Source organism: Uloborus diversus, chromosome 4 (genome assembly GCF_026930045.1).
Source record: "Uloborus diversus isolate 005 chromosome 4, Udiv.v.3.1, whole genome shotgun sequence".
NCBI lineage: Eukaryota > Metazoa > Arthropoda > Arachnida > Araneae > Uloboridae > Uloborus > Uloborus diversus.
The window spans coordinates 40,584,961-40,600,606 of record NC_072734.1 but is presented as its reverse complement, the minus strand read 5'-3'; the positions used below and the strand labels follow the sequence as shown (position 1 = coordinate 40,600,606).

General features: G+C 32.2%; 1 long non-coding RNA gene across 1 annotated transcript; it reads left to right on the top strand.

Annotated features, from left to right (window-relative positions):
* The first annotated feature begins 2,500 nt into the window (after positions 1-2,500).
* LOC129219681 (uncharacterized) lies at positions 2,501-14,469 on the top strand. The gene is made up of 3 exons (XR_008580431.1): positions 2,501-2,634; positions 6,377-6,556; positions 14,383-14,469. It is a non-coding gene; the product is annotated as an uncharacterized LOC129219681 (long non-coding RNA).
* The last annotated feature ends 1,177 nt before the right edge of the window (positions 14,470-15,646 follow it).

Here is a 15,646-nt window from a genome sequence, read left to right as displayed (position 1 = left end):
AGCGATGGCCATGTAGATGTCCTTGCAAGAGCACCCCTAAAGGGAGAAGAAGAATGATGATTGAATGCTCAGCAAGACTTTTACGAATTAGAATTCTGTTCATGAATACAAATGTGACAGGTAGAGTTGTCATTTTACCTATGCGGTGTTCAAAAACGTTCTGAAACCTTGCAATTATGTACTTTTTTTTTCACTCACAGATAATAATATGGCTATTAAGAGTACTTCCTCATACTTATATCATACAGTCATGTGATGTAAGTGAGCTTGAGAAAATAGTCATTTAAGACTAGAGAAAAACGGCTTTTTACAAAAAATAAAACTTTTTAACCTCCGCGACGCAAAAGGAAGAGGGTCATAAGTTTGACGTGTGTCATATTGGCTTCTGATTGTGGCATCGTAAGTCCTAAAAGGGCTAAAATAATTTTGTAATGATTTTGAAGTGAAATTTTCTGTGCGAGGGTTTTGAAATTTTAATCTGCAACGTTTTTATGTGACGGAAGGGGCGTAATTGTTTTTTAACTGCTGTCATAAACAAATAAAAATAATAGTAATTATAAAGTTAAAACACTTTCGTTTTTTAATTGATGTCAAAACTATGAAAAATAATAAAATTGGTTTGTTAATAAATTTAACAAATTACACGGGCCTGCAACGGGAAAAAATACAAGATGAGTAATGGCTGAACTTGGAGTATTTTCGGGTGCTGATTTCGGGAAAAATAATGAAAAAATTCCATCGTGCCACATTTTTGTCAAAAATTCACTTTTATGTCGAATTTTATGTACATTTACCATTATTTTTTTTTCTCCTTTTCTTTCTTTCTTTTTTTTAAACTTTTAGCCTTGGATTTCTTCTTTACTTCCCTGACCATTTTCTGAACTAGTAAAATACAAAACCTACAGTATACCCCTCTGAGACATTTTCCAATCCCTTCCGTCCTCCCTCTACCAATTGGACACTCCGTACATTAAAAAAGAGCGTCACGAAAACTTGACTCTCGTTCGCACTAAAATCAAGTATGCTGTTCCACTGGTGATCCTAGTTTAGGAGGCCGTGCCTGATCTTAGTTGGATCAATTGCGGGGATTTGAAGGCTCCATGCTTCTTAGTCATTCAACAAGACGGATGCACCAAGTACCTGATGTGCATCATTTGTGAATGGGACAGCCGCGATAAGGATCAACATTGGGTCAAAAAAGATTGATCGAAAAGACAAAATCTGGAACCCGAAACGAAGAATGCTATTTGAAAAAGCTTAGTTGAGTCAAAAAAAAGTTTTGTTTTGTCACAGCATATAAAACTAGGCATAATGAAGTATTTTGTCAAGGCTATACTGAAAGATGATGACTACTTAAAAAAAAAGAAAAAAAAAGAATCTATCTATATTCTAAAAGTACTTTGTACTATACTACAAATACACACCTTGAAAGCTAATGATTGAGAAAAAATGTAACTTTTTAAATATTTGACCTTTTCCAGAAAAAAAATTACTTTATATTTAGTTGTTTTCAGGTCTTATATATTTCACCATTCACATATCTCAGCGTAAAACTTCTAGAACCACTTTATATCGACACATTCTGGCCGTTTCGCATAAATCGCACTAAAGTTATACTCCAGTGCAGAATGAAAGATACATTCAAAAACCTCTAACCAAATTTAAATGCCCGCTTGTAAATAGATGTACTGTCTATAGTCTGCATGAAAAAAAAAATACTCCACATTTTTCAATACCTATAAAAGGCTTTCATCAGCTACATAAAATACTGAATTATTTCTAAAACAACAGTTTTAGCTTTCAATTATGAAGATTTTTCGTGATTAACTCAGAAATTTTTGTTCGTTTCTACCGAAACTTGCATTTTATTGTGCGAATTATGCGCGATTTTTTTAATGTAATTAAATAGCTAGACTAAGCGATAAAAAGGTTTGTTGAACAGTTGACATGTTTGTCGATTTCGTATTAATCGTGGTCGCATCATTTTTCAATCGACTCTATCGTTTTCTCCATATTGATCGGTGAACGAAGTAGGACGATTAAATTTAATTAACCCCCACCAGGTGCGTGCACAGAGCTTTTGGCGTTCGTCATAAATGACGTTAACACACCACCCTCCCGCTCCATATTGTTCACCTCTACGTCTCTATATATATTACACCCCTCATTTTAAAAATCTCGGGCCCGGGCCCCCGGTCTAAAGGGCCAACAGGTGTGCCTTCTCATCCACCCCCCTGTGCACGTCAATGACCCTATATTCTTCAGGGATGCCAGGAGGGTCGCTCCATTTTCCTTTCGCTTTCATTTCTGTTGCAATCACGTATGAGACTTTTTTTCCCCTATTTTTTTATTTCTTATTATTTATTTCTTTGTTGAAACTGGTCACCTCTCTACATATACAAAGATACCATTTGCGTCATTACGGGGGGGGGGGCATCGTTGACCTTGATCCTGACTGGAAAAAAGAGGAGGGAATCCCGACCGCGTTTGGGAAATCCCAGTCAGATAGCCCCATATAAGGTATGAACTGCACACTGCAGTACGGCGTTGACTTTGGTTCTAAGAAATTATTCTCTTCTCATCGTTGTGCCACCAAGGAGTTCCAAGATGAAATTCTTTAATTTGAAGTTCTTGGTAAGCATTTATGTATTTATTTTCTCGAACTCGAATTCGTACTTCTTAAATAGGTTTTAAGAATTAATATCAAAAATATTTCTACGGACAATTTTTAAAAATAACACATTTGAGGCACTGAAAAGCAAAGGGATGTAAGTGGCAAAACTAAAGATTTCGAGATAACTTGGGCAAATGTAAGGCGAATCGCTCTTCTGTTACGGGGGAAGAAATGATACTAGTAGCTCCGATATGTGCTGTTATATAGCAAGATTTAGAAAAAAAATCAATGAAAGTCTACCTAGGATCTGAATTTTAAACGCGTTTTACTTAGAACTTTAAAAAGTTCACCATCTTCCCTTTGCTTCTAACTGCCTCATTTATAATTGGAGGCCTCGGTGGCAAAAAGGAAACATCTACATTTTTTGAAAACTATTACAAAACGAAAAAAAAAAATCATTTTTAAAGAGATATTGTCTTAAAATTCATATTTGTGTTAAATTTTGCTTGCATAAACAAACTTCAATGACATTTTAAAAAAACTTAATAATTAATTGTTATTTTGGAACTATCTCGTGCTGGCTTCAAACATAAGTAGCAACACAAATAAGTGTCGGATTTTAAACAAAAGCCTAACTAATATCTTGTTCTAAAAAGAAAACAATAACTCTCTTACGTCAAAAAAACAATTTACAGTAGAATCCCGACTATCCGAGTTAATGTGGGCCACGATTAACTCGGATGTCGGATAACCGAAAAACTCGGTTAACGCGACGAGTAAAAATTATAGAAAAAACGTAGGTATAAATATTATATATGTAACAAATTAAAAAAATTTCGAGCCCACCTATTATAATTCCTACTATTATTAAAAAACTTACTTAAAAACTCTTAAAAAATCAGATGCATGTTGATTTTAAAAATAATAATATCCATATGAATGTTTAATCTTCGCTGTTGGCTAATTTCTGCATGCCATTTTACGAGACATACTTTGCGAGAGCTTATACTTTAAGAAGTCTTTAATCGTTTTTCGTTTTACATTGCTTTGGCACTTTGTTGCAGCAATGTTTTGTCAGTTTTTAAGGGATAACAGGAGGGCTGATATCGCCTCTTCTTGCTTATTCTATTGTTATTTATATTCAGTAGCTTTTAGTTCATTCGAATGAGAGTTTTCCATATGAATGAATCAGAAAAAAACCCTTGAAATAATAGTTAGCTCCGTGGAACGAACTCGGATAATTGGGGTGCGGATAATCGAGTATCTACTGTACTTCCAAAATAATACAACAAAGTAAGTAAAATTTATTTTCACTTTTTTTTTCTGAAACGCAGCCTGTTACATCTCATTTCCTTTAATATCATGTGGGTTATCGGTTGAAGACGTGTTGTTCTTGTAAGGAATAAAAGATTTCTTCATGTGTTTCAGTGTAACGCCCAAAAGGGACAAAAAGTACAGCTATCCTCTTCTTACAATGTCTTGAACTAATGTATTTATTTATGTATCCATATCTACAGTGAGGCGAATCCATTCTATTGCATTACAGTTTTTTGTTTTGTGATCTTTAAAGTGCCAAGTGATTATCACATTCCATTATTTTTAAACTCTATTTTCACTATATTATATAGTAGCTCCTTGTTACATCGCTCCTCACTATATCGCTTATTTGGAAAAATCGCGCTTTTCAACTACCTGCGGATAAATCAATGGCAGAAAGATTTTATTCCATTTTTGCTCCAGGAGTTTTAGATTATTTAAATAGCAGTAAAAAAATTGTATTCCTCAGATAAATTCTTTGTCTTACATTTTTAGCCAATAAATAAAAAAGGGATGTAGGGTTGGTTGAGGTTAGTGGGCCCTCTTTTGAGAATAGTTCGTTTTTGAAACCTTATACAAAATTTTTGAAACAAAAAAACTTAAACTTACTATCTTATTTTATCTTGGACATTATTAATGAACAAAAGTTCATCATTATTTTCTAAAATGATACTTTGAATGTTATTAACGACTATATTTAAAAAAAAATCGGATTGGTGTCCCACTTACCTAACGGTAAGGGGTGAGTGGGAGCCCCCCCCCCCCTTTTATTTAAATTTAAACTAAGCATATCTAAAAAAAAAGGGGTAAGGGGGTCTTACATGATAAAGTATGTAAATTTTTAGTGTGAGTTACTTTTTTGTAAATGCATCCATTTATGAGATGTTTGCTGTCATTTAAATCTGTATCACGGAAAATTTTAAAACAAAAAACATAGCAATTACATGTGCGAAATTTATTGAAAGCCTATGTGCATATGTTTTACTTTATGCACTTACACGCATGAAAACTTTTCAATAGAAAATAATTCATTCTTTTTGAACTTTAATGACGACAAAATGCAAAAAAGGCCATTAGAAATGATTTTTAAACTATTATTCTTATTATTACTCTTAATATTTAGCATATTTTCAATCAAAAGGTTTTTTTTTTTTTTTTTTTTCTTGTCAAATCTGAACCGGAAGTTTCTTCACAATTCTTTTCCAAAGTGAACAACTTTTTAACGATTGATACAAATCAATTTTTATCCTTTGACATCAAATTATTTTAATAGGACACTAATTTTAATTGGAGACACTACGGTTGGTTACTGTCATTTACTGTTTTCAGCAGACACGATTGTTAACGTTTAGAACTCGTAATATTTCATTTCAAATCAGTGGTGCCCAACTTGGCCATACGCTGCTCGCGAAGGTGATTAATATGATACGCTGATCGCGAAGATGGTGAATGAGGCCTGGATTTTGTCTACTTTTCTGTACTGTTGAGGTCTCGATAACTCGAAAGTCTTAAAACTCAAATGTTTTCTTTATCTCGAAGTTTTCATTCGATCTCAAACTAATTTAGTTTTTTCAATGGAAAGTTGTATTTGTATCTCGAATGTGCTCTTTTTTAGTCGAAGAATTTTACGGAAGTTTCATTTTAATTTATGCACAAAAATGCAGTCAAAATAAGAAAAAAAAAAACTTTTTTCTTATTAGCTTGTATGAAGGGGATAATTAATTTACGATATTGTTCCTTAATGCTCACAATGGTGAAAGATTGCATGGAAAGTAGCCGATTGGGAAACTCTTGATCGATTATTTTCTGGATGACTGAAAGTAATCGTGGCTTTCGACAAAAAGACGCTTAAAAGTCATGCGAACTTAAGTCAAGAGAGAAGAAGTTTTGCTAAAGACAGAAACTACTTAAACCTGCTTTAAGAGCTGTGATTTCATAAACAGCATTGATATTGAAGCTAAAGTGACCGACGAATAGGATCTTTTTGAAATCTTTGTTGATGTGGACTAGGTGAATTGAGAAATTTTTTTACCACCTTCAACTAATCAGTAAGTATCAAACTTTGCAAATATTTCACTACAGTACCTGGAAATTAACGTGGATTGGTCGAATTGTGTTCTCAAACTTAATAAAGTTTTAAAATGCGATAAAAAAATTTAAGCTGTCAAAAGAAACTTACTTTTTTTTGAAGTCTATTAATAAAATATATTCTCAGTAAAGGTAATATATTCTCAGTAGCCGGTTCCTTGGTACTTCGAGTTATCCAGAGTTGACTGTATTTCCTTTATAATTAACGTGAGTCGAAAACTGCAAAATTAAAGGTAAGTTGTGAAAAAAAAAAAAAAAAAACATGTAGTCGTGAAAATAAATAAACAAATAAAGTATTATTAATCTATTGACCTTTTTTTTTTTTCTAAATGACCACATACGCTTTTTTTTTTTCAGTTCGTTTTGCTTCTGGCTCTCTTGACGGTATCTGCAACTGTAGCTTACAAACGCTACTATGGATATCGCAGATATGGTGGGGGTGGTCATTATTACAAAAGAGTATACTATTACCCTCGATATAAATACCACAGAGGATAGTATTCTTGCTGCGATATTTGGACAAAAGCCTGCATTCAGGTAAGTTTTGCTAACTTAGTATAGTTTTACCCGACCCATTTCATCTTATACAGTCGGGCACCAATTTAACGAATTTATCGCGACCGATACTTTTTTACGTTGAATCGGGGTTATTCGTAATATCGGGGTGCGATTTTTTTTTTAATTGCACTTACTTTATCAAAGGTCCTAACAAGTAGGCTTGCCAGACGTCCCGGTGTTTAAACAAAATCCCGGCGTCCCTGCTGGTTTGCTTCATGTCCCGAAAAAGATAAATTTGATCACAAGTGACCAAAAAGGTCTACAAATAGTTAATTGAATGATTATTTAGGATACTTACTTGATCATTTGTATCATTCACTTGAAAAAGTAACTTCAGGAGTAGCTTGTGAGGATTTTTACAACAAGATTAAAACCAAGAAAGACTAAAAAAAGTCCTATAATATGAAAATTATATCTAAATTTTGTTCAATTTTTTTTATTATTCATTCAAAGTGTTTTTTCTAACTGAAATAAATTGTAAAAACTTACATCTCGGAAGTGAAATGTTCAAATTTTATCTGTTTATTTCATTTTTTTACATCTTTTTATGTTCATAATTAGTAACCTTTTACTCATAGCATTGAACTAAACTGCCCAATAAAACACTCCCAAAATCAACCAGGGGTGTGAACCCCTTTGTATACTAGCGACGAGGGGGGGGGGGCATTCCGGTGTCCCGGTTGAACATTTCAGAAATCTGGCAAGTCTACTAATAAGCAACTGCACAGAAACATCTATAATTAGAATGTGTACACTTTTTATTTAGTATTCCGCGACTAATTACACAAGTTGAAATTTCATTGTGCTGAGTAATAGATTTTGACAATTTCCTTGATACATGACTCGAAATAGTTCTCTTTCGACTTTATGGAGAGAAGAAATTACTGTGTCATTTACAGCCTGTTGCTTGAGATGTTTTTAAAGTTTCCATTACATGTAAAGTTTTAGAGAAAGTAACAACTTTAACGAGTTTCATTATCGCTTTCTGAAACAGAGTCGCTACTCTTTGGTTGCCCCCTCGCCTGTCAAATATTGCTGATTCCAAGTATTTTTCTGCTTCGGACAAGATGGGTATATCATTTTTAAAAGAATCCAATATTTCCGAACTGAAATTAACAAAAAAAAAATTTTTCGCCTGTTAAAATAATTTGTTACTTTGGGGTTTATTATTTGGTGAATAGGGGTTTTTGCCTTCATTTTGGTCGGGGAAGAAGAAAAATTCGCTAAATCGCGAAATTCGTTAAATAGGGGTTCGTGAAATCGGGGTCCGACAGTAAATTATAAATTTGTATACAAGATTACAACAAAATAAACTCAAAATAATTTCGAGTGTGTTAAAGTATAAAAATATAAAGTAAGAGGAGGAAATAGGGAGAGAAATTATCTCTTTAATGCAAATATTTTTTCGGTTGAAATAAATTTTTATTTGATTATCAAAAGATTGAACACCAAATAGAATGAATAAACGAATAAATGAATATATAAATGGAATTAATGAATGAATAAAAAAATATATGATTTAATGAATTATTAAATAATTATTTGAGTAAATTAGAGAATGATAAATAAATAAGTGATAGATTAAATCAGTGATTATGTATTAATGAATGCCTAAATAAATGAACAAGCACATGAAATCAACTGAGTGGTTCAAAAAAAAAAAAAAAAAAAAAAGTCATTTATTTTTATTTCGGAATCGCATTACCTCTCAAAAGTTGCAGTTTGGTATTCTCAATTGGGGGGAAATGGAAAAAAAAATCTGAGGTGACACCTTTAGTCGGCCTATGAGGCTGAAAATTGAAAACAATATGGTAAAAATTGAAAATTTCAAAAATTAACAAAATTAGAATATTTGAAAAAATAATACAATAGCTAATTTTTAAACTTTTACATATTTTTTTCTAATTTTCAGCCTCATGCGCAAACTGAAGATGTCAACTCAGATTTGTTTTATTTTTTATTTTGTTTTCCCCAATTGAGGATATCAAACTACAATTTTCGAGAAGTAACGCGATTCCGAAATAAAAAGAAATCGATTTTTTTTTCGAACACCCTAATGCACATGAAAAATGGTACTTCAAATTTAAAACCAAAACATGCCTAATATTACATAAATTAATACTCTAGTTCAGAGGTTTTCAAAGTCCAGGTCGCAACGGACCCTCTCACCTAAAAACGTACTAACCTTGTGGTCCCCCTCTCCTCCCCCTAAAAAACAACCTTATATGATGCACTAAAATTATTGGTTCCCAAAGTGACCCACGGGCAGGGCCTGATTAATGATCAGGCCGACTAGGTCATGATCTAGAACCCCTGATGTTTCGGGGCCTCCTAATGGTAAATTCTGTTTTAGCAAATGGCAAAAAATGTAATGTTTGATAACAAGAGGGCTCCGAAAAAGTGTTTGGCCTGCACCCCCCTCCCATGTCTTAATCGGGCTGTGCTTAGAGGTCCACGTAAGTCTGCAAAGAATCCACGTCAACAAAATAAAAATGGGGGGGGGGGGCGCATGAGATGTAACTAGAGGTTCGCGAGTCTAGATCTCATACAAGCAAGTTTTCCATAAATTTGAGGCATTCTTTAGTGCTAACATAGAGTACAAAAAACAAATTTCAACTTAGTAATTACCTGATGTTAATTTATGTAATAAGAATAATTTTTCATGACAAAAAATCGAGCTCTTCCAAAATAAGTATTAAAATTCTCCATCCCTCCCTCCCCCCCCTCTCTCTTGTGCAAAGAAAAAAAAGCGGGGGGGGGGGAGAAAGAGAGGAAAAGAAAAAAAGAATAAAAAAACCTTGTTTCTCTTTTCTTTCTGTATTGAATATCCACTGTTGCTATCATATGCATTTTCCTTTGTGACAGACTATTTGCAATTAGTACGGAAGAGATTTAAGGTAAGTATTAATGACATATCCATCAAATTAATTTTATTGCTTAATTTTAAAACTTCAAACTATTTCAAACATTCAGAAAATTCGATTGCTTGAAAAGTTATTAGTTGAGGAAAAGCAAAAGGAAAACTTTCGAGGGATTTTTCTCAGTAATCGTTTTTTAGTCATTTATTTTTTTTTCTTTTTGGCTGTGTGTACTAGGGTGGTTTAAAAAACTTTTTTACAACGAGAGTCCAGGACACCCCTTTTTTTTCTACTTACTAATAGTATTATGCTCTAAAAGTTTTAGTTTCTGACTCAAATTTTTAGTGGGTGCTCAATGACCCCTTAATTTAACATTAGTCGTAGCATAGAAAATGTCACAAATTTAGAAACATCAAATTTTCCCAGCTGTTTTTTTTTTTTTTTTTGTAAGTAATCATTTTATTGCAATGAATATGTGTATTACTCGTGTATATTATAATATGCAGAATTGTTTTTTCAGTTTAATGTATTTTTTAACCCCTTCTCCATACTGATTAAGTTTGGGGGAGGGCAGGGGCGGCATTTCAGCATTTCATTTGGGGGGTCGAGTTTCTTAAATATGAATTGCACCTCAGTATGGAACAAAACACATATTGGCCAACAGCAAGTAATCATGATATGGGTTTAGAATTAATAAAATTAGTGTTCAAAAACAAAATTTAAATTTTTATGACAAAATTTGTCATTTATTTTATAATACAATGTTATCATGCAAAGTATCTTGATACTACAGTTTTCTTCTTTTCATAAAGTTTTAATGCTTGCTTTTTAAAATACAGAATAACTGGAACTCTTGTTCCTTAATCCAGCAGCACTGCCCAGTGTCGTGTCCTTTTTTTTAGTATTTTTTTTTTTCCACTGAGCTTCGAAAATAATTCCATAATCTCCTGAGACACGAAAATGAATTTTCTCTACTAGATGAACTGATTGGAATAATTGAAAAATAATTGAAGTAACTAAGTTACGTATGAAAACACACCTTTCACATCTTACGCTTCAAAATCACCCAGGTAACTTTAAAAATTGTGATGGTCTTTATTTTTCACCATTGAATAGACTAGTCTCTAAACAATTCTTCTTGCCTCATGCTATAAAATTTACTCATAATTGAAACATTTTTTTTTTGTTTTCAATATCTAATTCAGATTATATAAAGCCAACGGTACAGGAATATAGAGATAACAATACAAGGAAAATATTTATCATCAAATCTTGTGTTAATTTCATTAGAAACTGAATTTATTCTTTTTTACAATATGTTAAATCAATGTTTGACTTTACATCATCATGTGCATTTTGGTCACCTCTTCTAAATTCCTTTGAATATTCTTTGTGCCTTTTTACAATTGTCTTGGAGCAAGAATTTTTTTGAAAAGATCCACACTTGGTTGAAATATACATCTACGCGAAATGTATTAATAGTTTCAATTGTAACTTGAACTGAAGCTTGAACAATCCAAAAATTAAGATTAGCTGGTTGAAGAAAGCATTGTTCAAAACTCTCCTCAATACAAACAAATCGAATAAAAATTCAAACGATGACATGTTAAAAGACATTAGCTTTTTAGCTATTGAAAGAGTCGTTTTCCAAAATCACCGCTTTAAAATTATCGAGAATTGTTTTTATGCTTTAAAAGACAAATTGTGTTGTCTCTTGAAAACCCTTTCTGTCACTCCGAGATAGCATAGTTTAAGTGCCCTCAGAAAAGATATTTGTTGATGTGAAATTTTTTTTTCAAAAATAGTATGTATTTTTTAAGAAGTATCTATGAAAGCATACTATATGCATTGAGTAGTTGAAATGTGTCTCTAGCAGAAGAAAGTGATGAACACTAATTAATCAAACACATTTAAAATATGACCGTAACAATAAAAGTTTAATATCAAAGCATTTTCTTGTGAAAACCATGCAGCTACACCACTGCACGGGCCTCTCATAACCATAGTTACAGAGCACACAAGAATGAAATATTTAGCGTATATGAGGAAATTACGTCTTCAGTTAAAATTAACCATGATTCTTCATCAGTTTTTCCTGTTCTGAAAAGGTCAGTAAAGGCTTGATGAATTTCTAATTAATCATTCAAAAAACGGAAAACGCTCATGTCTGGAAATGTGTCGAGTTTCATCAACCATTACAGAGAACCAGCAAAATTTTTTCATGAGCATTTATTTGCGATTTATCTAAATTGAATTTGCTCATTTTTCATCTTTCCTCTGAAAAAAATTGGGGGTGCGACCGCCCCCTCTTGACCCCCCCTATTTGCCGCCCCTGGGGGAGGGGGTTGAGAACCCTCTTTCAGTTAAAATAGGAAGCTAAAATTCTTCCAGTATATTACTTTCCACAAGTCTAAAAATATTGAGGGGGGGGGGGGTTCTGTTATCTAAGAGAAACGTTTTTTCACATGTATTTTTGAACCACCCTAGTGTGTATGTGAATACGTGTCTGTGTGTTTACACATGATTTTCAAATTTCTTAGGCTTTTTTCTGTTACAGATATAGCCTCAAAGTAATATTAGATATTATTAATAAAATATAACAAAAGTAATAAATTATAAACTAGGAACTGCAAAATTTACTAAATTTTAGAGAGTGTTAAGAAAAAATACATGCAGCATTTTCTTGGTTTTTACGTCGTAGTTGAGAGCAATTTATTTTCTGTCCAAAGTATATGCAGATAATTGCACAGATTTGTGGGGTAATTTTTGGGGTCATTTAGCAAGGAACCTTTTGAAAATGTGTGCAAAATAAAATAAGGTTAAAACTTTTTTTTAAAAGGAAAGTTTTAATTTTTTTAGCATTAGAAAAAAAAGGGGGCACTGTTGTTAATATTTGAAAACAAATTAATGATTACTAACTCAGTGTGCATATGATGCACACAAAGGATTCAAAACATGACTTCTTTTTTAAATTTATCAATTTATTTCAAAAATTGTTTTGGGGGTAATGTGACCACTTCAGCTTGACAAATTTCAAGCTAAGCTTTGAAAATATATTGTCAATGCATCAAATTCACCCTTGAAAAATCTTTTGTTTTTGTATTCTCATTTTATGTAGTAAATTTAGCGGATTTGCATTTTGTGCCATTTTAGTTAATCAGAGTAAAAATCAAAATATTACGTTTTTTCTCTTAATTTTCCATAATGGAGTAAACCCTGTAAAAATTAGCCTCTTTTCCAGTTGTCGAAGAAGTTTTCGAAGTTATTCATTGTTTCAAAATTAAATATAAGAGAGTATTCCAAAACCCTCAGCGTACTTTTTTATTCCATGGATAAATTTCTGATTTGTCTCGCGACATTTTTATATCTTATGCTTTCATCTGATGATTTTAAAGCACGTAGATAAAAATGTTAACAATTAAATGCATTCTGGTTTGGAACGCTCAAATATAAATATTGCATTGAATATTTAATCTTGGATTCAGCCTTAGGTAGTGGGTTTAAGAAAAGCATAAACTATCGGAAAGAAAGACACAAAAAAAAAAAAAAAAAAGTTCGGAACCTCTGATTTAAATCTTATTTTCGAAGAATTACTTTCAGTGTTTGTAGATTTATTATTTTTTTTTATTTGGGGTGATTCTAAACAAATTAAGATGGGGTGATAGTACTCATTCTGATGACAATGACATTATAAAAAATTATGTAAAGGATAATTTTTCTTTTAATGGATAATAACATTAAGAAAACGAAATTCTTGCAAACATACTTGTTTATATTGCATAGATTCTTTTTCAAAATAAATGAAGAATAAAAAATTGCGTCAACAGTAATCTAATATTTTAAAAGTACTAGATTCATAATTTTTTGATTTTACAAGTGCAGGAGCATTTGGAATATAAATATTTGTTTTTGACCATTAAGTAAATCTTTTTACATAATGTATCAAATTAAAAAAGCAATATAAATACATAAGAAAATACTTTAAGGTTAATTCACACGAAAATTTTTTACCTATTACATTCAATAATTGGTTTTCAAGAATCTAAAAGCATAGTTTCTTATGAAAAGAAATTTTTGTTTGTGACAGTATCTCATTGTATGTAGACAGAAATGAGAAATTTATTTGAAATGCTCCTGAAATTTTTAATTGAAACACATTTTAAGCCTATATTGTAAAAAGTACAATTTTTAAGAAAATCCGCGGAAGCGTCCATCTTCAGAAAATCTCAAGTTATTTGGCCCTTTTTAAGCCTATATTTTAAGAAAAGTTTGCGAATAAAAATTTGAACAGTTTTTTAAAGAGAAGTTCTAGAGATTTTGAGTTTGTAGATTTCCTTAGAATATAGTTGGTCAATTAGCTTCGGATTTTCTCACCTTTTTTTTTTCGAAGAAGTTTTTGAGATCTTTTCTAGTGGGGTAATTACATAAGGTTATTGGGTCGCATTCTATTCTGAGAGGCAGAAAAAAGGAAAGTAGAATCGGGTCCTGCGAGATTAAAGCGATGCAAGTAATCGCCTTTGACGTCAGTTTTGACTTCACCTGCATATGTAGCATATTTACTAAGACTATCAAGAATTTACCGCATGCAAGTTACTAGTAAGATACGAAGCTGTAGTATGCTTTCAGTTGGTTCAGAAAAAACCACGATCAAAGCAGTGTTTTCCTTTAAAAACGGCGTAACATCGCTGGTGTTATCTGCAACGACGCCCGTGGTCGGCAGCTCAAAAAATTCCATTTGTTAAAATAAAGATGAGAAAAACCGGTTTTCGTAAAGATAACGGTTGTTGGCGTTGTGCTAATCTTAAGAATGTCTCCTCTTTTTGAACCCAAACATAAATGAACTCGTCCGAGGTAAAGCCCCAAGTTACCAGAGAGAGACGCATAATATTATATGCCTTTGCGTAACTATATCCTATAAGATCTAATCCATAATTCTTTTTCTTTCAGACATCAGTTCAGAAGATTTCGAATGAAAGGCATCTCTCATTGTATCATTGGTTTAAACTTGTAGAAATAAATAGTTTTGCTTCTACAGTTTAGTTTCTTTCTTTCTTTTTTACAAATAATTTCTTATAACATAATATTGGGGGAAAAAATCAGTTGTAAAGAATATTGTAATAATAATTACTTAACAATTGAAAATAATATTACGATTTTTTTTTCTTTTTTGGTACATACTAGATTTTTACTTTTTTTTTCGATGAATTTTAGCTATAGTTTGACATAGATCTTTGAGACTTCAAATACCCTTAAGGAGAAATCTTATGGTGTTCAAAGCACATGAACACGATCTTAGGGAGCCGATTCTGATCACTGAAACGAGTCTTGAAACCACATATTGACCACGAGACCACATCAATAGCATCCAATTTTTTCAGAAAGAAGAGTGTTATCATGTCGAGATATCGAATTCCAGCAACAGTTACAGTTACTGCTTTTCCAGCCCCAAATTTCATTATTTTTGAAACAATTTTCAAATAATGAAAACAAAACACATTTAAATCGTACGCTCCATTTTTACTAACCCTAACTCTCAGGTATCAAACTGTTCTTTTTTTTTCAGGGTGTCAACAATTTGCTGTAAAAATAGTGGCTAATTCAAGTCTTGCGTTAATTTTGAGGCACCCTTCATACAAACAGACTAAGAAAACAAAGATGGGGAATGGAGAAGAAGACGCAGCTTTTATTAAACTAAAGAGGTAAAGTTCCCTATAACCGACGACGACCTTGACCGAGTCACAAAGATAAGATTTTCGATACCGAAGACAGACGACTTTTTCTACAGGTTCTGTCACATTACAACCTGCACGTGACTTAGAATCAGAGTTGGAGCGTTGTCCCCACGAAAAGCATTAAAACGCTCTTTTCGCAATATAAACATGAAATACACATGAAAGTCATCGAAATTAAGTACGAAGTTCACTTTTATAAAGTTGCTGTTCACTTCTGAAATACTTCACGGTTTTTTTTTCTTATTATGGGAAAGAAAACATCTCTTAGCATTGAATGTCCTAATATGTGACAATCAACGCAACGAAAATAATGTATTATGTTTGCATATCATTTAATAATGATATATCAATTTCAATTACGCGATTGACAATATAAAGATAAATACAGGTGTTTTAATCAGACAATGTTTTTTTTTAGAAAATAGGCTTATTAGTGTTTACTTCATCATAAAACTTACTAAACAATTCTGAATTGCTTT